A 25,184-nucleotide genomic window follows, 5' to 3' on the forward strand; every position below is an offset into this window, starting at 1 on the left:
GAGACCCGCCAACCCCCCCCCCCCCCCCTCCCCTACCCTGGTAGTGCGAAGCACAGCAGTGAAAAGGGTCGAGATGAAGTTATAATCTTGGTGCCAACGCGGCTGTTGTAGGCGGCGGCTGGCGCGGGAAGTGGGGGCGGCAGTGTCGGCGGCGCTGCAGCTCAGTGGTTCCAACAGCTGCACTGGAGAGTTGATGGCGGGCAGAGAAGAATCAGCTGAAGGTAGGACTGCTGCGTTGGGAGGAAGGTCGTCGTTGAGGGACCACGCTGGTTTAAGTCTAGTAACTGAGACTGCCTGTGGCCGTTTATGGACATGGATGACGAACGTGTTGGTATTGCGATGTAGCACACGGTGTTGGCACAAATAGGGTGGCTTAAGGGCTGCCCACACAGTGTCGTCCCGCAGCATAACGAAGTTGCACTTAGCTAGGTACTTGTGGATGAACACAGGAGGGTTGTGTGGGGGAGGTTCAGGGTGGTGCGGAGGTGTGCGATCTGCATGCGCACATGCTCGACCAGGGGGGGAGGGGGGAGATCCTCGGATGTGGCAGAACGTGAATGTCGAATTCAGTGGGGAGAAGGAGAGGCTCGTCATACAGAACCTTGGCAAGCAAGGCATTAAGATCTTCTTTATGAGCCAAGCGAATACCCAGCAGGACCCACAGGAGGGCACATTAGGGCGACCTTGAGTGTGTGGTGCCACTGCTCAATGAGGCCATTTGCCTGCAGGTGGTAAGCTGTGGTATGAAACTTGGTGATGCCACAGAGTTCGCAGAATCATGCGAAGAGGACAGACTCAAATTGGCGTCCCTGGTCAGTGGTTATAGATAGGGGACTGCCAAAGTGAGTAAGCCACACCGAGATGAAGGAACAGGCGACGATCTCGGCCATGATATCAGTAATGGCGACCACCTTGACCCACCGGGTCAGACAGTCAATGACCAATAAGATGTATCTGTGCCCTCGGATGGAGGAAGGAGACCAACAACATCAATATCAATGTGCCGGAAATGCCCCTTCAGGATGTCAAACTTGCCGAGATGAGGTTGGGCATGCCTGCCAACCTTGCTGCGCTGGCACGGAACATACACATGGCTCCAACTGCTACAGTCGTGCTTCACACCAGGCCAGATGAAGCACTCCATAACCAGCCATGTCGTGGCCCATGTCCCAGGGTGAGCTAAGCCATGCAAGGCAGTAAAGACCCTATGGCGGAGGGTAGCGGGGACCAGGCGGCGAAGTATGCCTGTAAAGGTGTCACAAAGGACGTGCATTGCAAACCAGGTAGTATACGGGGCTGGACAGAGAGCGATAAGCTGTTTCCTGATCTTAGTTGCTGTATATTGTTGTCATTGGATTGTAGTCGGGTAAGTTCCTCCAGATCCAGTGGTGCAGTTAGCATGCAGATGTCGGAAAATGTAATCTACCACAACATTCTCCACGCTGTGGATGTAGCATGTGTCGGAAGAGTGCTGACAGATGTAGTCCATATGGTGTAAATGCCTGGGCAGAAGGTCTTTAACAGGACTGCGAATAGCATCCACGAGTGGCTTGTGATCAGTATGTAGCCTGAAGGGTTGCCCCTTGAGGTCTCTACAAAAATGCTTAATCGTCTCGTACACTGTGAACAGCTCACAGTCAAATGCTGACCACTTACACTGGCTCTTAGTTTCTTGGAAAAGAAGCTGATGGGGTGGGTTGTCCTGGCAGGGTGGTGCTGTAAAATGGCGCCCACAGCTGAGTTACTGGCATCAGTCATGATCGAGACATGGGCCTCAGCGTCAGGGTGGGCTAGTGTGACAGCTTTGGCAAGGGCAGTTTTAAGGTTACCAAAAGTGTCGAGCATGGGTTGAGTCCACTCCAACTTCCGTTTTCCAGTGATTTTCTTGCCAGAGAGAATGTCGGCGAGGGCCATTTGGACGGAGGCAGCTTGAGGAGTATGGCGGCGGTAATAGTTTGCCATAACCAGAAAACGACGGAACTGAGCGTAATCCACAGGAAGAGCAAGTTCAAGTATGGTTTCGACACTAGAACTCGTCGGTTGGAGGCCATTGGCAGAGATAGAATGGCTGATGAAGGTAACGGATGTGGAATTCAGTCGAGATTTATCATGGTTGATCACCATGCCATTGGCGGCGAGGGCCAAACGGACTGCATCGAGGTGAACTTTATGCGCCTCAGTGGAGCAAGAAAAGATAAGGATATCGTTTAAGCATAGGCAAAAGGCAGAGGGATCAAAATGGAATCAATGAACCACTGCCATGTCTGCGCAGCATTTTTCAATCTATAAGGCATGCAACAGTATTGAAATAGGCCGAAGGGTATCATAGTGGCCATCTTTGAAATATCTGGTGGATGCATAGGAATCTGGTGATACACTTTCGAACAATCTAATACAGAGAAAAAGGTAGAACCATGAAGCAACTGTATGAAATCTTGGATATGTGGAATGGGGTAGCTATCGATAATGGTGCAGACATTAAAGGGCTTGCAGTCCCCGCACATGTTTAAGGTGCCATCCTGTTTGAGAACAAGGTGTATCACAGAAGATCAGTTGCTATCGGACGGGTAGAGGACGCATGTAGCCAATAGATCCTGAGCAATCTCCTTGGTGCACAGAAGTTTGGAAGTGTTAAGGCACCTGGCCTTACAATGAACAGGTGGGCCATTGGTGGTGCGAATCTTATGACAAGTGCCATTACTGATGGCTGATAATTGTGTAGGGAAGTCAGCATGAGGGATCAAGAAGGTATTCACAGGCGACATTGGTTCACTGACCTTGATGAACTGGGATGATGTAGGTGGGGCGTCGGCTGCAGTCAGTGACAGAAGGCGCAATGCAGGAGTGAAGCGGCATGAAGAGACAGAAGAGGCACATGTAGGTGCATATTGGAAATTCGTCTGCAGTGCAGCAAAAGAAACAGCAGACAGTGGGGTGCTCGACACTGGAGCAGGTTGGCAAGAAGACTCTGTAGGGGCATGTGCTGGGATGTCTCCCTGCATGGCTGCAGGTAGGTGATGTATGGTACGCTGTGCATGTGACAATTCAGTGGAGGCAGAGGTGATGCACGCGTAAGTCATCATCCTGGGTGTGGAGTTCGTCGATCTGGGACGCACATGCAACAAATCAGAGAGTTGTGTGGTTATGCGCTCGACCAGGGAAGCACACATGGAAAGCTTAGCTAACGAGGTGGAGAGCAAAGCCGTCCTGAACTCGGGTGTTCGGCTGTGTACAGAACTGTAGAGCTGGACATGTGGCAAAATGGTGTAGAAAATCCAACTCGATCACAGGTTCATCCACGTTGGCAGTGTGGAAGCCCGAGGGAAGGTGTGAACCAGTGAGAGATGAGTCAACATCTTGATGGTGCCATGGACCGCAATGGAAGAAAGGTCGGCAGTGATCAAGGCGAGGATAGAGCGGGATCGTGCTTCGACAGTGTGCTTGGCTGGGATGATGCTAACATTGGCGCCAGTGTTGACGAGAAAATGGATGCCGGTCGAGATATTTGTGGCATAAGGCATTGTGTCGCTGAAGCGGGTGGTGCAGAGTCGGAAGAAAGGCCCTGTGTAGGTATGTGGTGGGATGTGGCTCCTAAACGTGCCTGCCAGTCTCATTTGGACAGATGCAGGGTGCACAGTAGTTGCGGGCGGCGACCTATGAGTAGCATGGAACCAGCACAGTGGATAGGCCGGCTGGGGAGCCGGCACAGTGCAGGCAGGGATTGCAGCTGAGTGCAACAGGGCCAGTAGACGACTGGGCCACTGCTCAGGCGAGGTCGGCGGCTGTTGGGAGCCCACTGGCAGTACATCCTGCAGGCCGTTAGGTGGCAACTCCTGACAGGCAGCTGAGGCGCCAAGGCAAGCGCGCTGGCCTCTGTCGACAGGGCACGGAACCAGAGGCGCAGGTGTGCCTACTGAGGACGATGGAGATGTCATTCGTGATAGGTGGTGTCGATGACAAATGATGGTATAAGCCTGATCCGCCATGCATAATCGAACCTTGAGTGGGTCAGCGACACGAGATAGTAGATGAAGCTGCAAATCCAAAGGCATTTTGACCATGCACAATGTCCAAAGGACGGTGTCAGGTGACGCTTTGTCGTTAATTAATGCACGTAGGCGCTGCCAAAGTTGCGAAGGGGTGCGGTCATCAAGATGCTCCTTGTGAATAATGTGATGGATAGCCTCCACTGGAGGGTGGGAAAGGCGCTCGATAAGCAGTGACTTGGCAGTCAAATATTTGTGCGAGACGGGTGGTAAGAGAAGCAAGTCGCTGTTGAGGTCTGTATGTGTGTGGAGATGGCTCACCAAGCAAACAGAACGTGCACCGTTGTCGGAAATGGCTTGGATTCCCAGGTGTTGGTCCACTAAGGCACACCAAGTTTTCGGGTTGGGTTTTTGCAATGCAGGTAGCTTATGGAACCTGCCTGGTAACCCATGTTGCAGCAGCACTGCCAGGTGGAGATTGGTGCGGGCAGAGCAGGACGCCTCTGACGCCGGAAGTGCAGTAGTGGTAAATGGTGCATCACCCAAAGTCTAGGTGGGGCTGTGGCCACATGCAGCACACGATACGGAGGGGTGGGCATATAAGCCGGCAAAGTGTGTCCAATCGGCAAGTGTGATGAAGAACACGATGGGGGTGTGACAGCCAGTGCCATTGTAACAGTGGGAGGGGGCGGTTGTGGTGGAGCCACGGAGCAGTGGACCTGGTAACCAGCGTGGGTGGAATGGCCAGCGCCATTACGAAAGTGAGCAGAGGGAAGTCGTGGTGCAACCACGGTGCGACAGTCGTGCAAACCGCCACAGTCAAGGCGACCGGCGTCGCCGAAACTGGGTGTGGGGGTGTTGCTGTGACATCATGTAAATGAGAATGTGTTACCCCATGCATAGGAATGTTCGATTCACAGTCCTGGAATTTTGCTGGCACATCAAGCCATGCCAAATGTAACGATGTCCATGAAGGATAAATCACAATGTCTTCAACTGGAAGGTCCTGCCTTTTGTGGTTAGGCAGCATGCACTGTCCATGTTGTGGCTATTGTTGTGCTGCCACGCGGCCATGTTGAACTGGGTAAAGTTAGGTGGCTGATGGCATGGACAGGTATAAATAACTGCTCACTTTTAACCAAGTTTGAAGGAGGTACACTTGTCCTCTCATGGTCGCAAGCAGCAGAGTTGATGGGGCCCATTACACTTGCGCCAAAAGACACTGGTAGATCCATTCTGGAGGAAACAATGCACTCTGGCACACGATATGGGTTAATGACGAAAACTAGCACAAATAACGCTGGATGAGACGACGACGGTGTCGTCACCACTGTGGTTATCACTGAAGATTAGTCAAGAGATTGAATACACACTTAATATTGAACACACACTTACTGGTCGCTTGTACATATAACAAAGAATGGCAGTTACACATCTGTGTGCCGAAAGTTCACACAAGAACATACTAGTCCAAAGAAGGAAGGTGTCAAAGGTAGGGCACTCAGCGCCAGAGACGCCACTGCCGAATCTGGAACAGTTTCCAAAGTTGATATATTATCGTCTGCCACTTGCGACTGAGTACCACTAGTCGTTGTGATTGCATTATCAGTGTCTGCAATGTTTTCTTCCTCTGTGTTAGGTATAGGTTGAGCAACTGATTCCTCATCGGATGAATTACCCACAGTTTTGGTTTGTGGTATTAATTTCACTATAGCCGTATATAACTGTAAACCAGCGGGCCGGACGGGCCATCAGTCACCTGCCTTTTGTCGCCCAACGCCGCGTGTGCAGCCAAATTTCTCTACTATTGTGGCATGCACTACACGTAAACAAATCACGGATGACGTCACGCTCGTTCATGAAATTCAATGTAGTAAAATATGTCTCTGGTGAAACAGTAGACTGATATATGACTTCTAGGTGCGCAATCAATAAAAATGATCCGCCATCTTGTGATACATTCACAAATAATATATTTACAATAATCTACAAAACTATCTAAAAAAGAAATTTTGAAAGACGTGTGTGCTATGCAGTGGGTGTCGAAAAAATGCAATTCATTCCCACATTTACGATCAACCAAAAGTGTAGTAGTGCTGTTGCTCTTACCCTTACATATTTTCTTTTGCTGGTCGGTTTTCTTGGTAGCAGGTTTAACAACGTTTAATAGTCCAAAAGTTCCTTTTCCAGTTTTTATGGATAAATACACTCCTGGAAATTGAAATAAGAACACCGTGAATTCATTGTCCCAGGAAGGGGAAACTTTATTGACACATTCCTGGGGTCAGATACATCACATGATCACGCTGACAGAACCACAGGCACATAGACACAGGCAACAGAGCATGCACAATGTCGGCACTAGTACAGTGTATATCCACCTTTCGCAGCAATGCAGGCTGCTATTCTCCCATGGAGACGATCGTAGAGATGCTGGATGTAGTCCTGTGGAACGGCTTGCCATGCCATTTCCACCTGGCGCCTCAGTTGGACCAGCGTTCGTGCTGGACGTGCAGACCGCGTGAGACGACGCTTCATCCAGTCCCAAACATGCTCAATGGGGGACAGATCCGGAGATCTTGCTGGCCAGGGTAGTTGACTTACACCTTCTAGAGCACGTTGGGTGGCACGGGATACATGCGGACGTGCATTGTCCTGTTGGAACAGCAAGTTCCCTTGCCGGTCTAGGAATGGTAGAACGATGGGTTCGATGACGGTTTGGATGTACCGTGCACTATTCAGTGTCCCCTCGACGATCACCAGTGGTGTACGGCCAGTGTAGGAGATCGCTCCCCACACTATGATGCCGGGTGTTGGCCCTGTGTGCCTCGGTCGTATGCAGTCCTGATTGTGGCGCTCACCTGCATGGCGCCAAACACGCATACGACCATCATTGGCACCAAGGCAGAAGCGACTCTCATCGCTGAAGACGACACGTCTCCATTCGTCCCTCCATTCACGCCTGTCGCGACACCACTGGAGGCGGGCTGCACGATGTTGGGGCGTGAGCGGAAGACGGCCTAACGGTGTGCGGGACCGTAGCCCAGCTTCATGGAGACGGTTGCGAATGGTCCTCGCCGATACCCCAGGAGCAACAGTGTCCCTAATTTGCTGGGAAGTGGCGGTGCGGTCCCCTACGGCACTGCGTAGGATCCTACGGTCTTGGAGTGCATCCGTGCGTCGCTGCGGTCCGGTCCCAGGTCGACGGGCACGTGCACCTTCCGCCGACCACTGGCGACAACGTCGATGTACTGTGGAGACCTCACGCCCCACGTGTTGAGCAATTCGGCGGTACGTCCACCCGGCCTCCCGCATGCCCACTATACACCCTCGCTCAAAGTCCGTCAACTGCACATACGGTTCACGTCCACGCTGTCGCGGCATGCTACCAGTGTTAAAGACTGCGATGGAGCTCCGTATGCCACGGCAAACTGGCTGACACTGACGGCGGCGGTGCACAAATGCTGCGCAGCTAGCGCCATTCGACGGCCAACACCGCGGTTCCGCTGTGCCGTGCGTGTGATCATTGCTTGTACAGCCCTCTCGCAGTGTCCGGAGCAAGTATGGTGGGTCTGACACACCGGTGTCAATGTGTTCTTTTTTCCATTTCCAGGAGTGTATTTTTCTATTTTATGGATTGATTTTGGTAATAATTTTCTTATCTGGTACACAGTTGGCATAGCATGTAACAGAAACAATTGGTTACAGTCGCAATAATGGATGGAAAAAATTACTTAAATATTTCAACTTTAAATTTGTGCTAATGCCTATACTCATCTAAGAAAGAAAATTATCAGACTCCCTAATTAAACGAAAAGAAAGATTGAAGGGTTCTGAATGTCATGGCAAATAGGCCTATGACCTAAATACTGAAACTGACATTGGTGGCCATGAAGGGAAAGAGAGGAAAACATTTACGTACCTCTGTTTTTGAGCAGCACCGTCGTGAAGATCGTCGCCTCCATCTAAATTCTCCATACAAAATTAAAATAATAATAACCATACAGAGGTACAGAAACTGGGATCCATGGTATCATAAATCAGAAAGTCGTTCTGTTTCATAAATTGCTTTCATTGTATAACACCATTCCACTTTAAAATTACACAACACGTCTTATCACCAGGAAATGAGAACAACGAAAGGTAACTAATAAACGAAGAGCATAAAGTTTCTTTTGTCAGTCAGTGATAGAGACTTTCCAAGTGGATCTTTGATGTGATAGTCGAATAATTATCTATACATTTCTCAAAAAGAAAAAATTTATTAAGTTCCTTTACAACTATTTCATCAAACCAATAAAAATTCCATTTATTTAGGAGGTTATTGTGATTCACACAGTTAAATGCTTTAGATAGGTCATAGAAAATACCAGTCGGTGTTATTTTATGATTTAATGCTTGTAAAATTTGGTGAGTGGACATGTGAATGGAATTCTCAGTGGAACAACACTTCTCAAACCCAAACTGTTATTTGCTGAAGATAATACTGTTGTTCAGGTGATATAGGTACTATTTTAGAATACATAATCTTTTCAAAAACGGAAAGTGATGTCAGCAGTGAAACAGGTCTGTCGTTATTAAGCTCTCTCCTATCACCTTTCTTAAGTAGGGGTTTTTGCAATGGTATATTTGAATCTCTCTGGACAAATGCCTTGCATTAGTGATGTATTACATATTTCAAGTAAGACACGGCTTGTTATAAGTGTACAAATCTTTAATACTCTACTGGAAACACCATCAAAACCAGATGAGCTTTTATTTTTGAGAGAGCTTCAAGTTCTTTTAATTTTACAATGAGAAGTTGGTGATATATTCATTTGATTGCATTCTGTGAGAGCTGTCTTTTCAAAACACTTCTGTGACTTTCTTTCTAAACTGTTTGTCCCTATACTTTTCAGTACATTTAAGAAATGATCCTGAAATATATTTGCTACATATGACTCATCATTTATAGACCTTCCAATCTATTAAGCAGTGATATTATCCTGTTCTATGGCTGGTTTTCTTGCCTCTTATTTCACTACATTCCATATAGCCTTAAGTCTGTTGCCAGACTTACTGATTTCTAAAATAATGTTCATATTCCTTGAATTTTCAACAACTTTTGTTTGTAATTTTGAGTAGTTTTTGTAGTGTGCAACTACTGCAGAATCTCTACTTGTGCTTGCTAACAAATACCTTTCCCTTTTCATTTCACAAGATACTTTAATCCATTCTTACACATGAACTAAAGTAGCAGCTCATTGTCTTCACGTGATATATTCACTGCAATTTTGTGAGCTACTTATGTCTTACTTTTCTTTGGAAGTGTTGGTCTGTCAACTTTTAGGGAAAAAAACCTCACAATACGACGTGTAAATTCTAAAACAGGCGATCTTGGAATCAGAGTCTATGTGACTGTCAGTTAAACGCTGTTATATCATGACAGAGGTCCCATGTTCGAATTTCTTGAGAGCTCATTTTTTTATGTGAAAATTGCCTCCAAGTAGCAGTATGGTAGGGTGTCCACATAGCAGCTTGCTAGAGTATCCCTTCAGAAATGATTCGGCTCATAAAATTAACACTAAAGCCAAAGCATAATTTGACAAATATCCTCTAGATTGTCAACCAATTACACATATCATTGAAGAACTGTATCAATGTGTCTGAAGTTTATTATTATTGGTAGTTTATTAGTCACATTTCTGAGATATCCAGTTTGACCATGGAGAAAGGCAGGTGCCAGTCTAACATATTTGCTCTGAGACATCAGGGAAGTCATTAGTCACTTCATAATGTGAAAGTTAACATCTCATTTCGTTTCTATGTACATGATATGTACAGCATTTTTATTGAAAATACGTAACCAAAGAGCTTTCTTCTTAAATACCAGTTTCAAGTGACTGAACTGAGCTGACAATATTTGCAAAGTTTCGTTAATATCATTCATCATAATCCTAAAAATTTAGGGTATGACTAATGACAATGTACATAAGCAAAACAGTCTGCCCTGATACATGAAACACAAAATGCTGCACTTGTATGTAGAACGACATAGCATGCCATAAATAAGTTTTTCAAGTCCCATTTTACTCGATAGTCAACGAGTATAGAATATTTCAATCCAGTTACCATCATCACTTGGCCACTCCAATGAAAGTACTGTGCAAATTTTAAAATGTGTTGAAAGTAAGTGTCAGATGAGTGATAGTAACAAAACTTTGCAGTTTACTGGTACAAAGAATGATTCGCAAATACTGTCAGCTCAGTAAAGTCACTTTAGACTGATATTTGAGAAAAAGGCTTATTGGTTACCCACTTTCAGCAAATATGCTGTACGCATCATGTACAAAGAAACGAAACGAGAAGTTAGCTTTAGCATTAAGATCTATGTAAAGACTTTGTCGGTTCTTACAGGGGAAATGCTTCACGACTCTTGTTTGACATGATCTATGCATAGGAGGAATAAACTCGGTAATCAAAGAACATATTTTATTAATTCCAACATGTAAGGGTACTGTCCACTTGTAACCCGAAGATAATTCAATTGAAGTGTCAGCCTCCTTACAGAATTACAATTTTTACTCAGAAAGAACTCTGGAAAACTTCGTAGCATCGTATTAAAGAGTAGGCGAAAAGAACAACAGCAGAAAATAAATTTTAAATTGAAGATTAAACGTGCGCATGGAGAAATAAATCGCCAGTGCAGTGCAGTGCTCCTAGTGGCCAGGCGCGGAACTACTCGATAGTGATTCACTTGCTATGCACAACAACACTCCACCATCACTGCACAACACTGCACTTCGCGTGAACACGTATAGGTTGACGCTTAGGACGCCACATCAGCCTACCTGGCGGAAGCAGAGCATCAGTATCAAGGAGCCTCGCTGGGAAGCGAACTCGGCAGCCAAAGCGGACCATCCACATTGGAGTAGGTACCGCGTTGATCGACAGATGCTTCACAGTATGAGGAGGTGGATGCGTTGAGGAGTCCTGATGAGAGCCTTGTCGTCGTCTACGCTGTGCCACTGGCAGTGGCGTCTCATGTAATATGTATGCTGGCTTTGCTCGATTCAATGAGGCAGTTGTAGTTTTGTCATTAACCAGAATGCCTATTGTTTGTGCATGTCTCTGGAGAACCTTGTACAGGTTGCAATATGGGGCTTGAAGTAGAGTTTTACGCCATCTGGGTGATACATCACATGAGAACAATGTTCGATGTCTTTATATATAAAAGAGTGTGATGAAGTATGCCGTTAAGCCTTTGATGGCCGGATTTTGGAGACATGCTGTCTCAAATGCTGTAAAAATTCTGGTTGATCTTGCAGAGTCGTCTTCATTGTTTCTTTGTCCACAAGATCATCATACACTAATTCTGCTGCTGACACACTGACATCCCATTGAAAGTTGTCCATAGGCTGGGCAATATTACGATGAGTGCCAATATTCAAGATTCGTCATGACACATCAAACAATGTTGCCAGCATTTGATCATCCCATTGTTGGCCGGGTGGTAGGTCATGGTCTTGCGACGAGTGTCACAAAACTTGGCCAGCTGTGTGAACAGTTCTGACTCCTATTGGCGTCTGTGGTCAATAGTGATACGTAGCAAGCACCCAAATCTCTCCAATCATGTCGATGCGAAAGCAGAAGGTAATGTCTCGATTGTGATATTGTCTGTCAGTACTGTTTCAGGCCATCTGGTATAACGATCAATCGTGGCCAAGAAATACCACTGTCTGTCTGATGGAGGAAGTGAGTTAGCCATGTTCAATCCCAAATGGGCGAAACGTGGTGGTATCTGGAAAAACGCCAATTGAGCCGTGTACATATCGAGAGATCTTCATTGCTGACACTTGAGACACGATTTGACCCAATCATGATGGTATTTCTGCATGCCCATCCACACATAGCGCTCAGATACTAGACAGAAGTTTGGTCGCACACCTGAATGGTACGACTCACGGACATGTTAAAAGAATTCTTGCCTTTTGAACGCTGACGGCAGGAAAAGACGAGGTCGGTCACTGAGATATCACAGTGTAGATGTGTATCCCCTCCTGGTGCATCTATGAGCTGTAACTTCAGTTCTGATGCAAGTTTGCTGACGTATGTGCTCAGCACCGTGTATTCCATTACGCTTGTGCAAGTGAGAAAAAATCTATTGGATTCGAGATGATGCTGATCTGCGATAAACACTCCACAATACCATTCTTAATTCCAGATACGTGTCTGATGTCTGTTGTGATCTGAGCCACAATTTCAAAATGATTAAACTGCCTGGTTGAGCAGTTGGCACTGTTCCACCTGAATGAAAATGTTAGGGGCTTGTAGTCTGTGTAGATTGTAAAGACTTGAACATTAACTTGTGGACGAAAATACCTGACTGCCTGGCACATAATCAGGAGCTGATAGTCGTATGTAATCTATTTCCTTTGTGAAGGCGACCGTTTGTGGGAGTAATACAGCAGTGGGTACCAGTTGTTGTCCACCCACTGTTGGAGTGGCGCACCAGTGGCTGTCTGGCTCACATTCACGACAACAGCTAGCAGTGCATCAAGCTTTGGGTGCACTAAAAGTGCTGTGTCAACCATACTCTTCTTTGCAGACTCCAATGCCGAGACATATATGTCCAGTGCACAAGAGACTTGCCATCAACGTTAGGACTCGACAATGCTGCCATCAAAGGTTCCTGTACTTCTTCTGCATGGGGAAGTTGTCGCCTGTAGAAATTAAGCATACCCAAGTAACATCGTAATTCCTTGTATGTAGCTGGCGTGTGTAGCTGTATAACTGCTTCTACCTTCTCAGTCAGAGGAAGGGAGCCCGCAGAGGAGATCTTATGAACAAAAAACGTCACTTCTGGCTGCCATAAAAGACACATGGCTACGTTCAGTAAGACTACACATTGCTCTTCTCGTCCAAAGACATCAAACAGTTGCTGCAATTGTTGTTCTGGATCGGCAGAGAACAACAGGATATCGTCTAGGTATGCAAAGCAGAACGGTAGTCCTTGAAGAACGGAATCTATAAATCTCTGCCACGTTTGAGCTGCAATGCGTAAGCCAAAGGTCATAAACATGCTCCCCTATAAGCCAGAAGGCGTTATTATGGCGGTCTTTGATATTTATTCTGCAGCTACAGGTATCTGGATGTAAGCTTTTGTGCAATCCAAGACGGTGAAAATGGTGTCACAATGCAGGGCGTAATTAAAGTCCCTTAACAGCAGTACAAGGAACCTGTCAGAAACGGTATGTGAGATATATGCATGAAGTCACTATATGGGCGCCAGGTTCTGCTTTTCTTTGGCACCAAGTGCAATGCCAAGGGCCATGGGATTTTAGAGACCCATATTATGTCTTCCCATAACATCAAATCAAATTTGTCCTTTGGAATTGCTAATGGTCTAGAGTCAAACATCAGGCGTGCATGCCACAGGGCACCCGTCCATTGTTTTAATATAGTGCACTGTATCATGCAGTATGGGTTTTGCGGCACTGGGTGGCCGGGTCCAAATCGGTTGTTTATTCAGTGATGCAGTGTACTCACCACTGGAAACCTGCATCAACTTATCTTTGTGGACTGCTACACTGTGGTGGAAGCCTGTGACACTGAGGATGGTGACTCTGTCCACTATGCGGGTATTCACCACGACGGGTAGTAGCCAGTAGTGTGCCAGGAGGTCTGCTCTGATGATGAACACTGTGACGTTAACGGTAGTGAAATTCCACTCTTATGGTTGCGCAGTCCAAGTTTAAGCTTCAGCCATTTGAGTGCCATACATCATGATCGAGGAGCTTTTAGCGGCTGTCAGATGACAGGCAGTGGATTTCTGACAATAATGTAAGTATGTTCGAGGCAGAATGCTCAGGTCTGATCCAATATCTATTAAGAATTTCATGCATCAACCTCTGTCAAAAGTCAAACAGGAGCTTGGAGTGTTGGCAGTCTCTTGCCGGTCACTCGATTGAGTCATGGTGCAGATGGCAGACTTATATCTCGAATGTCGTTGGTATCGTCCTCTGCTGTTGCGAGACAATAGTACAACAACTTGGACATGCAACATTTCGATCTTTGCCATAAGTGAGTCCTGGTCAGCTAACGGTACTGTTGACATGGTTGTAGCACAGCTATCCAGCGCCAGGGCTGCACAGACCTGTGTGAGTTCTGTTGCCTCTTGAATGTGGTCAGCTAGCTCCAAAAAACGTCGAGGAAATAGACGGATATTGTAGGTTTGCACCCAATTTTTTAAAAGTGAGTTTGAGTTTACTTTTAAAAAATTTAGACAACCGACAGTTACCTTCTGCTATCAACAATTTTAATTTCTAGCTCACTTTTTTCGTATTAAATATAAAGTTTACACCAAATATTATAAAAATATAAATTTTATTATTAAATATGTATAAAATTAAGACAAAAAATTAAAGCATTTGTTTTCTTACTTTTCCCTTTTCAGAAAAATTCGAGTTTAAGAAAATAAGGGAAATAAATTCCATTTATTATATTTTTATATGTCCTACACCTTCCACAACTCTTTGATCTTTAGCAGGTGTAAAATTGTTATTAACTCATGTTTTGACATCTACCTTTAATTTTATGGTAAAAAGATACATGTTCCTTACACATATTATGATATACATCTTTATGATAGTTGCCTTTGTTCACACATTTACCACACTTCTTTAGCTGGAGGTTGTCCCTTTAAAGATTATAAAATTTATCAGACTAGAAATTATAGGTCATGAAATTCACTAGCATTATTTCTAATTTTTGCATTCTTCTATATCATAGCTTAATATTTCCATCTTCAAAAAATTTAAAATCCCAGCCACTAATTGATTTCAAGTATCTGTCTGGTAAAATAATCATAAATTTTCCGTCAAACTTCACACAAATTTTTTCTCCCTGTCTAGTATTCTGGTATTCACAGCCAATAATTTGGCACATATGACACCCATTGTTTTTTCATCCTAAAACAAAACGAACAAACATCCAGTAATATAGAAAAAATTATTTACTTGTAGCTCATTAAGCTTTTTAAACAAATTAGAACTGTTAGCACTGTTGAGCTTCTTCAGTAGAGCCTTCATTTATATAGTAAAATTTTTGTTAGTAAGATTTAAACTACACACTGAAAAATACAGAAGTTGTTTCATCAGGTAATGTATATATGGCAACATATCTATGTTATTGTCTGAAACATATAATTTATTGATATGTGGGGTAAGTGCCTTTTTATTTACTTGACTGAATAAATTTCGTGTTTAATGCATCATATTAAATTCGTAGTTCTTTATTGTTTTCTTTTATTAAACAAACAATTTTGATGGTCTAGTTAAGTTTTTTTTTCATAACACGTTTCTTAACTCCTTTAGTATTTTCTCTGTTTTGTCATCAATCTTGTAGGCATACATTGTTGCTCTTAAACTACAAAATTCTTCAATTATTTTTCCATTAATTTAATCTTTTGATTTCCCTAGGACTTTCTGTCGGCTTAGGTAATATTGAATATGTATTATCTGTTGATAGTCACTAGTATCAAATTTATCAATCATCAACTTCATATCTTCGTACAAATCGTCAGTCTGTAACTTGATAGCAAAGTTCAATATATTCTCCATATTTTGGTTTCATAACATTTCAGTGAAAATCATAATCAGTTCGTTAAATAAATCAAATATACTCATTCCAGTATAAATTGTCTTATTAAGCGAAATTTTTGTTTTATTCATATGAATAGCAACAAAATTTTCGTTAAATATTGTTCTTCCTTTGAAGTTCTGCTAACCATTTATCAACCATTTGTTTATAAAATATATGATTAGAATCTGTTTTTACAAACTGATGATTTTGATCAGTTAAGCATATGGAAATAGCGGTTGCTGAAGCAGCCTCCAGGCAGCACCAGCCTTCTTCTGTAGTAGATAATATTTCATAAGGTATTTTTTAAGTTTTTATATGAATGATTCTGTTAAATTTTGACAGATTAATAGATTTTCCCAGTTAACTTCACCTTTAAATTCCATTTTAAAATCTTCAGTAAGGTTTTGTTCAACTGACATATTGCCCCATTTTAATTTGTCCTGAAATTCTCTCGCAAAATATTCAGATGATATTTGATACCTTGATATATTATACCAATCTAATTTGTTTTAAAGTTGCATCATAAAATCTTGAGATAACTTTTGTTTCTGGAAAATTTTGTTTGTGCAATGTATTGTAAGGTGGCTATAATTTCGCACCTTACGAACACTCATCCACATACTTTGCCATGATCTACAACCACATTTGGTATTATTTGATAAGTAGTACATCGTATATATGAATATTTAAAGGAGACTGGCATTGTCACATATGCCTTGTAAATAATTGTTAACGCTTATTGCATGAAAGGTGATGAAGTGTCTTTATTATCATATTGGTAGAGGTTGGAACGACAGTGGAAATGAAATGGCAGACAGAACTCAAATCCTGGGTGGAAGTCCCACACAGGTGTGTTGGTCCTGCTTAAACACAGGAAATAGCAAGATGGCTGGTGTTGTAGCCGAACCAAAAGGATTATACTCGGAAACTACGAAAATCTTGGATGCAGGTGATAGGAACGAAGAAGCGGCACCTTGGAAACCACGCAGGCTGGATTATATCCAAGGATTTTTACTCATAAGCGTACCGTTGTACAAATATAGGTTTTCCCTCACAAACGTCCCGTGCTGGACGACAAAAGACTAAAATATGGTTGGTCGGGATTCGGAAGAATCTGTAGAGACGGAGAATATTCCGTGTTTCGGGAATGTGATTCGTTTTCGGAATTACGATGGTGGGGAGCTGAGCCTTGCTGGGAAAGCAGCAGTGGAGAGATTACGTCTTCCGTTGTGAGCGCCCGTGTGTGTCGGTCAGTTGATATCAACTTTGTTGAGACAGACGGACTTGCTGTCTTTGCTCTCAGGAGAGTTTACTGTTAGAACAGTTAGGCACTGTACTGATGCGAACTTATACGATTCTGGACTTCACGTCCAGGTTGGAAGTCGTCGTTGAGTACACAGCATTCAGTAATTGAGGGCACTCCTACTGCCTATACTTATGTTGAGAAGCTATCTGAACTCCATCCTTGTGGCTGGGAGTTCGCCTTTCTCGTCTGTAGAACACAGAGAGGAGAAGACAGTATAAGACTACATTAGTCAGAGGACTGCCTTCTGCTGTCCTAGTGTCTGAAAGAGTTTATTTGTTGCTGGAGTTTTTCCATCATCGCAGAAGAGTCAAGAACCATTCTTCGACGCACTGGACGTAGTACATACGATGATATCGCAAATTGCTTCGGCTTATTATGGCTATAAGAAGCTAAACAGCTGTGATCACGTTAGTTTATTTCCACTGAGGTCCCACACTACCGTAGATCATCTTTGAAAGTAGTGTCTTCTAGTGTTTGGTATGTAGATGATGGTCAGTCATTTTTCGTTATGATATTAGACCACACAGTCATAATAAGGGGCAGAGTTGGGCAATTGATTAGTAATTTTACTTAGGAAATGTAAATTTTGTAATATAAAGGTTTTTTTAATCTACAATAAATAAATAAGCAGGAACAACGTTTATCATTTAGTAGGATTATCGTAATTTATAGAATTAAAAGATCCTAAGGTCTGCTACAGAGCCTACTCAGACAGGGGCAAATCTTACCATTGCGCACATTCATTTTAAACCTGCCTGGAGTAGCATCTTGTCGTATATATAATGTCCAATCAAGTTTAATAAATGGATGTTTCTTTTTAATATAATCAACATTTATGGTTCAGTATGTATCATTATTAAATACAATACATAGAATTGTGCAAAATTTTAATTTACACATAAGATGAATCATTTGAATAAGTTGTCATTCTTAGCTTTTAGTTTATTAACCTCATTATTATTGTTATTTTTAATAAGATCAATAAATTGCTATCTATTCATTTCAGAATAACCTTTCATTCCTAGCTATTTTGCCCTAGATTTTAAATCACCTACTTTTTAGGGTCACCATTTATAATATTTATTTTTATAAGAAAAATATATATTTACTATCTGGGGAAAAAGAATGTTTTGCTTACTAATGATATTTTACATTTTATTCATTATTGTATTTCAGGCAGTGTGAGGTCAGTGTTTGAAAATTATTCAAAAATTAAAATAAACTTAGTTCACTATTTAAATATTTCTAATGTTGAAAAAATTCAAATAAAATATAATAATCCATAAGCTTTATAATATGAATATATTGAAAATTATATTTTCCTTACGAAAATTACTTTCTTTAAATGGAACCAATTCCAAGTGCATCTAATACTGAATCATGTATAATGAAAGCATTTGAATTTATTAGAAGAACAGCTATCAGCTAAATTAAGGAACTCTGACTCAGTCTAGACACTGCTTTAGTGGTTGCTGAGATAAAGATAGTTGGATTGCTCCATTTAAAAAGAAAAATGTATAGTAACTGACGATAGTTTAATATTTCTATATAATATTTCAGTAGATAATAATTTATGCACTGAAAAATTTAGATTATTAAAAAAAGATCATATCAAATTTCTGAACTATAACGAAATACCATACACAAAAATAAGATAGTTCTTTACCTTTAGAATATCAATGTATATAAAATGAAATTAAAAACTTAATACCAAATAATCATGTTCAAAAGAAATAGATTTTATTAACAGTTAATGATTTTAAAGAATTAGTTGTGTGTCTTACCCAAAACAATGTAAATGAGTAATAAAATAATACCTAATTTTAGAAAACTTATCATTCCATTATTTGAGGTATATGGCAGAATATAAAACCACTCAGTCTCAAAAATTATTGAACAAAAAGCCATAGATCTCTGAAATAAACTAAAAATAATTGAAGAACAAAAACTACAACTTGCTATACAATTATAAGCAGAAAAAAAACAAGAAACTGAGAAAGGTAAAATACAAAACGTCTAAAATGAACTGAACATTATCTGCAACATCAGCAATTTTTCACTAGAAAGGGATCATTTATTTGAAATTGGCAGAACAGCATTCAAGGTAATCAAATATAGATTTGATGCATACAATTCAGCAGAGCATTCAGATGAATCATTTCATTATGTGTATTCTACAGCATGTATTAATTAGAAATTGATCAAAGAAATCTTTAAATCTGTTTTTAAGCGCATCAGGGTTGAAGAAGGTAAGGAACTACACAACATGAAATTTGATAACATAAAATATTGTCAGAGAGTACTGCTGAGTAAGAAAATAATTTATTACTACACAGACATGATCTAAGTAACTAAAAATAACTTATATGTCAATATCTAATATCAGCAGAATACATTCAACCCATGATCATCACTCAAGATCTCACAAATAAACCAAGCAATCAGATAATTAACAAAACTGTGTGAGATAGCCTTACTGAATAGGAATGGAAACAAATAACAAAAGAATATTTTTCATCGTATTACCCTGATGTGGGTTATATGAAATACAATCTTGCCATGAATAAAATAAATGGAATGGAATTTGAAAAACAGTTGGAAGACAGTGGTTGCACAATAGCCAAAACACACTAATGTTTAATTTTTCTAATGAAATATCTGGGAATAGAGTGGAACACAAATTTTTAGCTGTTGCTTGTCGGTTTCTTATAATATACATAACCAATACATATTTCTTATCGATTTAGATTGTATAAATAATTCAAATTCTCATTGGTTAATTGATCTATGATTATGTCATCATCAGGTTAACATAGAGGTAGAAAATATAAAATTAGTAATTTTCCCATTTGTATTGTGTGACACATTTATACATATAAGATTTTTATCATTAAAATAAAAAAATAATAAAAATTGATTTTTTATTAAGTGGTATCAATTCAAAGTACATCTAATATTCAGGTATCATTAATGAATATATTTCAGAATAGCTACAGGATTACTTATAACGGAATCGGAAAAATTTAGAATATAACAGAAGCAATATATATTATCTGAGAGAAAAATATCTAAAAAAATAAACTAGCGATTTGCTACCCTCTAAGTGTTTATAATTTTTTCTATCTTTTACTCTCGCATGATATGAAATTGTTTCTCTTGTTTTCTTAAATTCCAAAATTTAAGCCATGTTCTTAGCTTTAAACCATTGATCATTATTTTTATCAATTATCAGAGGAACATTTTTATTATTATACATAACCCTGTTCTTATTCGGAAATATATTCATTAAAGATACTTCAGCATTCGATGTACATGGAATTGCTTCCATTTAACAGGAAAAATCATGTTAAATTTTTAATTTTTATTACTTAAAATATGATAGATATAAATGTATATATCTATATGTATCATAAAAGATGAGAGTGAAAATTAACACTTTCATATTTCCTATCTCTATGTTATCCTGATGATTATGAACCCACATTTATAAACCAGTTAAATGATAAGATTATGAATTATTTATACAGTATAAATGGAAAAGAAATTTGTATTGTTTATGTATACTATAAAAACCAACAAGCAACAGCTAAAAATTTTATTGCTTTCTATTCCCAAACATTTCTTCAGTAAAATTAACCATTAGTGTCCTTCTGGATATTGTGTAACCATTGTCTTCCAAGTGTTTTTCAAATTCCATTCCTTTTTCAAATGGTGCATCATCGTAGGCCTACTCTCAATTTCAAAACATAAGGTAAATGCAAGTGTAGTAATGAAGTTATATATAAAGTACGTATTAGGTTGATGCATAATTTCATATCGTTTTTGTTTTTCATGTTGGTATTCGAGTTGCTATGCATTAATTTATAGACTGCCATTTTTTGTTTGTAGCTTACGGTTACTGTCTGAGTTTCCATACTGTATTTTGTCATTTGGAAATAGTGAGTGGAGCTGTGGAAGCTAGAAAATGGAATGCCAAAAGTAGAAATCAGTGTATTTCCGACATATTCATCTATTTGATTCCATAGAGGGCTGATGGGACCGGAGGCATTCAGAAACATTTTTACCATGTTTGGGGATAATACCATTGGGCAGAACTCTGTAAGAAAATGCCTTTCACGTTTTAAGGGGGGCGTTTTGACATTAGTGACTCTCGAAGTTCAGGAAGACCTTTGGAGTTTGATTTAGTTTGTTTAAACTCATCAATCTTCAATGATGCAAGTCAGTGTACTTGACAACTGGTATTATTCAACATTCACATGCAATGTTGAAGGTTCAAAAATCGGGTGTATGGATACCACGTGCTCTAACCCAAAATCACAAAAACGAGCAGGTGGCCATATGTGCATCTCTGCTTGCACCTAATCAATTGGCTTATGAAAAACACTGACCATTTATACCATCCTGTGTCGTTACTGGTGATGAGGAATGGTGCCCTTAAGCTAATATAGGAAAAAACGTAATGATTGATTCCAAGCAAATCCATGTACAAAGACCTGAGCGCATCCACAAAACATAATTCATGCATCTGCTGGCAAAGCAATGTTGTGGTGTACTATGAATTGCGTCCTCCAAGTGTATCCACCAATTGTGACATTTACTGTCAACAACTGAGAGGTGTTGCAGACACAGTCCAAGAAAAATGACCAAAAAGTCTGCTTGGAGTGATGCTATTCAACGATAACATCCGACTGCATTCTGTTAGACACTATACAGGAGCTGGGCTAGGAAGTTATTCCACACCAATCTTATTCACCTTACCTTACTCCCTCAGCTTTTCAGCTTTTCCTTTCTCTATCAAATAACCTTCAAGGAACTTCCTTTCAGCATGTAAATGCGCTCCAAACATGTCTCAACAAGTTCTTCACCTCAAAACCACATGATTTCTATGGCTGCGGACTCGAAAAGTTACGAGCCCAATATAACCACGAGTGTCTCGGTCTTTTTCCTTTGAAATCTGGTCAGCCTAGTTGTATGATCTGGGCTCAAGTAACCCTGAATCGCATTTCTGACCAAGAAATTAGATATTACTGTGGGTTCAAGTTGGCCATAAATTACTTTCATTTTGAAAACTTGACTGCTCTATGTAAAATGTAGTTTATTTAAAGGGTGTTCGAATAAATACCAAATAGAAAACGATGGTGCTCTAATCAAATGCATGAAGTCCATCAGCATGGTCTGGAAATGGCCAAAATCGAAGGAGATTCTGCTCTACAAATCGGAAGTCGTTGTTGCAAAAACAAAATCTCCAAAACTTGTAAAGAAAGTTTTCTTTACACTCACTTTGAAACACAACATATCAGGCCTGCAGGTTCACGCTTTGTGAGAGAGAGCAGCTGCCCAAAAAAAGGTCTTCACATGAATATATAACTCAAAATTAGTCATAAAATATTACTTAATTTATTCAATTCTATTCAGTACAAAAATTCATTTGCATGGCGCAAAAACTATGCTGCGATTTGAGTGTCACAAAATTAACATAGTTAAAAAATCATATGGATCTATTCCTCCCCCCATGAACCATGGACCTTGGCGATGGTGGGGAGCTTGCGTGCCTCAACAATACAGATAGCCGTACCATAGGTGCAACCACAATGGAGGGATATCTCTTGAGAGGCCAAACAAACGTGTGGTTCCTGAAGAGGGGCAGCAGCCTTATCAGTAGTTGCAGGGGCAACAGTGTGGATGATTGATTGATCTGGCCCCGTAACATTAACCAAAACAGCCTTGCTGTTGTGGTACTGCGAACGGCTGAAAACAAGGGGAAACTATAGCCGTAATTTTTCCCGAGGGCATGCAGCTTTACTGTATGGTTAAATGATGATGGCTTCCTCTTGAGTAAAATATTCCAGAGGTAAAATACTCCCCCATTCGGATCTCCGGGCTGGGACTACTCAAGAGGACGTCGGTATCAGGAGAAAGAAAACTGCATTCTACGGATCGGAGCGTGGAATGTCAGATCCCTTAATTGGGCAGGTAGGTTAGAAAATTTAAAAAGGGAAATGGATAGGTTAAAGTTAGATATAGCGGGAATCAGTGAAGTTCGGTGGCAGGAGGAACAAGACTTCTGGTCAGGTGAATACAGGGTTATAAATACAAAATCAATTAGGGGTAATGCAGGAGTAGGTTTAATAATGGATAAAATAATAGGAGTGCGAGTAAGCTACTACAAACAGCATAGTGAACGTATTATAGTGGCCAAGATAGATACGAAGCCCATGCCTACTACAGTAGTACAAGTTTATATGCCAACTAGCTCTGCAGATGACGAAGAAATTGAAGAAATGTATGATGAGATAAAAGAAATTATTCAGGTAGTGAAGGGAGACGAAAATTTAATAGTCATGGGTGACTGGAATTCGACAGTAGGAAAAGGGAGAGAAGGAAACATAGCAGGTGAATATGGATTGGGGCTAAGAAATGAAAGAGGGAGCCATCTGTTAGAATTTTGCACAGAGCATAACTTAATCATAGCTAACACTTGGTTCAAGAGTCATAAAAGAAGGTTGTATACATGGAAGAATCCTGGAGATCCTAAAAGGTATCAGATAGATTATATAATGGTAAGACACAGATTTAGGAAGCAGGTTTTAAATTGTAGGACATTTCCAGGGGCAGATGTGGACTCTGACCACCAGCTATTGGTTATGAACTGGAGATTAAAACTGAAGAAACTGCAAAAAGGTGGGAAATTAAGGAGATGGGACCTGGATAAACTGACTAAACCAGAGGTTGTACAGAGTTTCAGGGACAGCATAAGGGAACAACTGACAGGGATGGGGGAAAGAAATACATTAGAAGACGAATGGGTACCTCTGAGGAATGAAGTACTGAAGGCAGCAGAGGATCAAGTAGGTAAAAAGATGAAGGCTAGTAGAAATCCTTGGGTGACCGAAGAGATACTGAATTTAATTGATGAAAGGAGAAAATACAAAAATTCAGTAAGTGAAGCAGGCAAAAAGGAATACAAACGTCTCACAATGAGATCGACAGGAAGTGCAAAATGGCTAAGCAGGCATGGCTAGAGGACAAATGTAAGGATGTAGAGGCTTATCTCACTAGGGGTAGGATAGATACAGCCTACAGGAAAATTAAAGAGACCTTTGGAGAAAAGAGAGCCACTTGTATGAATATCAAGAGCTCAAATGGAAACCTAGTTCTAAGCAAAGAGGGGAAAGCAGAAAGGTGGAAGGAGTATATAGAGGGTCTATACAAGGGCGATGTACTTGAGGACAATATTATGGAAATGGAAGAGGATGCAGATGAAGATGAAATGAGAGATACGATGCTGCATGAAGAGTTTGACAGAGCACTGAAAGACCTGAGTCGAAACAAGGCCCCGGGAGTAGACAACATTTCATTAGAACTATTGACGGCCTTGGGAGAGCCAGTCCTGATAAAACTCTGCCATCTGGTGAGCAAGATGTACGAGACAGGCGAAATACCCTCAGACTTCAAGAAGAATATAATAATTCCAATCCCAAAGAAAGCAGGTGTTGACAGATGTGAAAATTACCGAACTATCAGTTTAATAAGTCACAGCTACAAACTACTAACGCGAATTATTTACAGACGAATGGAAAAACTGGTAGAAGGCGACCTCGGGGAAGATCAGTTTGGTTTCCGTAGAAATGTTGGAACACGTGAGGCAATACTGACCTTACAACTTATCTTAGAAGAAAGATAGAGGAAAGACAAACCTACGCTTCTAGCATTTGTAGAGTTAGAGAAAGCTTTTGACAATGTTGACTGAAATACTCTCTTTCAAGTTCTAAAGGTGGCAGGGGTAAAATACAGGGAGCGAAATGCTGTTTACAATTTGTACAGAAAGCATATGGCAGTTATAAGAGTCGGGGGGCATGAAAGGGAAGCAGTGGTTGGGAAGGGAGTGAGACAGGGTTGTAGCCTCTCCCCGATGTTATTCAATCTGTATATTGAGCAACCAGTTAAGGAAACAAAGGAAAAGTTTGGAGTAGGTATTAAAAACCAGGGAGAAGAAATAAAAACTTTGAGGTTCGCAGATGACATTGTAATTCTGTCAGAGACAGCAAAGGACTTGGAAGAGCAGTTGAACGGAATGGACAGTGTCTTGAAAGGAGGATATAGGATGAATATCAACAAAAGCAAAACAAGGATAATGGAATGCAGTCGAATTAAGTCTGGTGATGCTGAAGGTATTAGATTAGGAAATGAGACACTTAAAGTAGTAAAGGAGTTTTGCTATTTGGGGAGCAAAATAACTGATGATGGTCGAAGTAGAGAGGATATAAAAT

Source organism: Schistocerca piceifrons, chromosome 2, assembly GCF_021461385.2.
Source record: "Schistocerca piceifrons isolate TAMUIC-IGC-003096 chromosome 2, iqSchPice1.1, whole genome shotgun sequence".
Lineage (NCBI taxonomy): Eukaryota > Metazoa > Arthropoda > Insecta > Orthoptera > Acrididae > Schistocerca > Schistocerca piceifrons.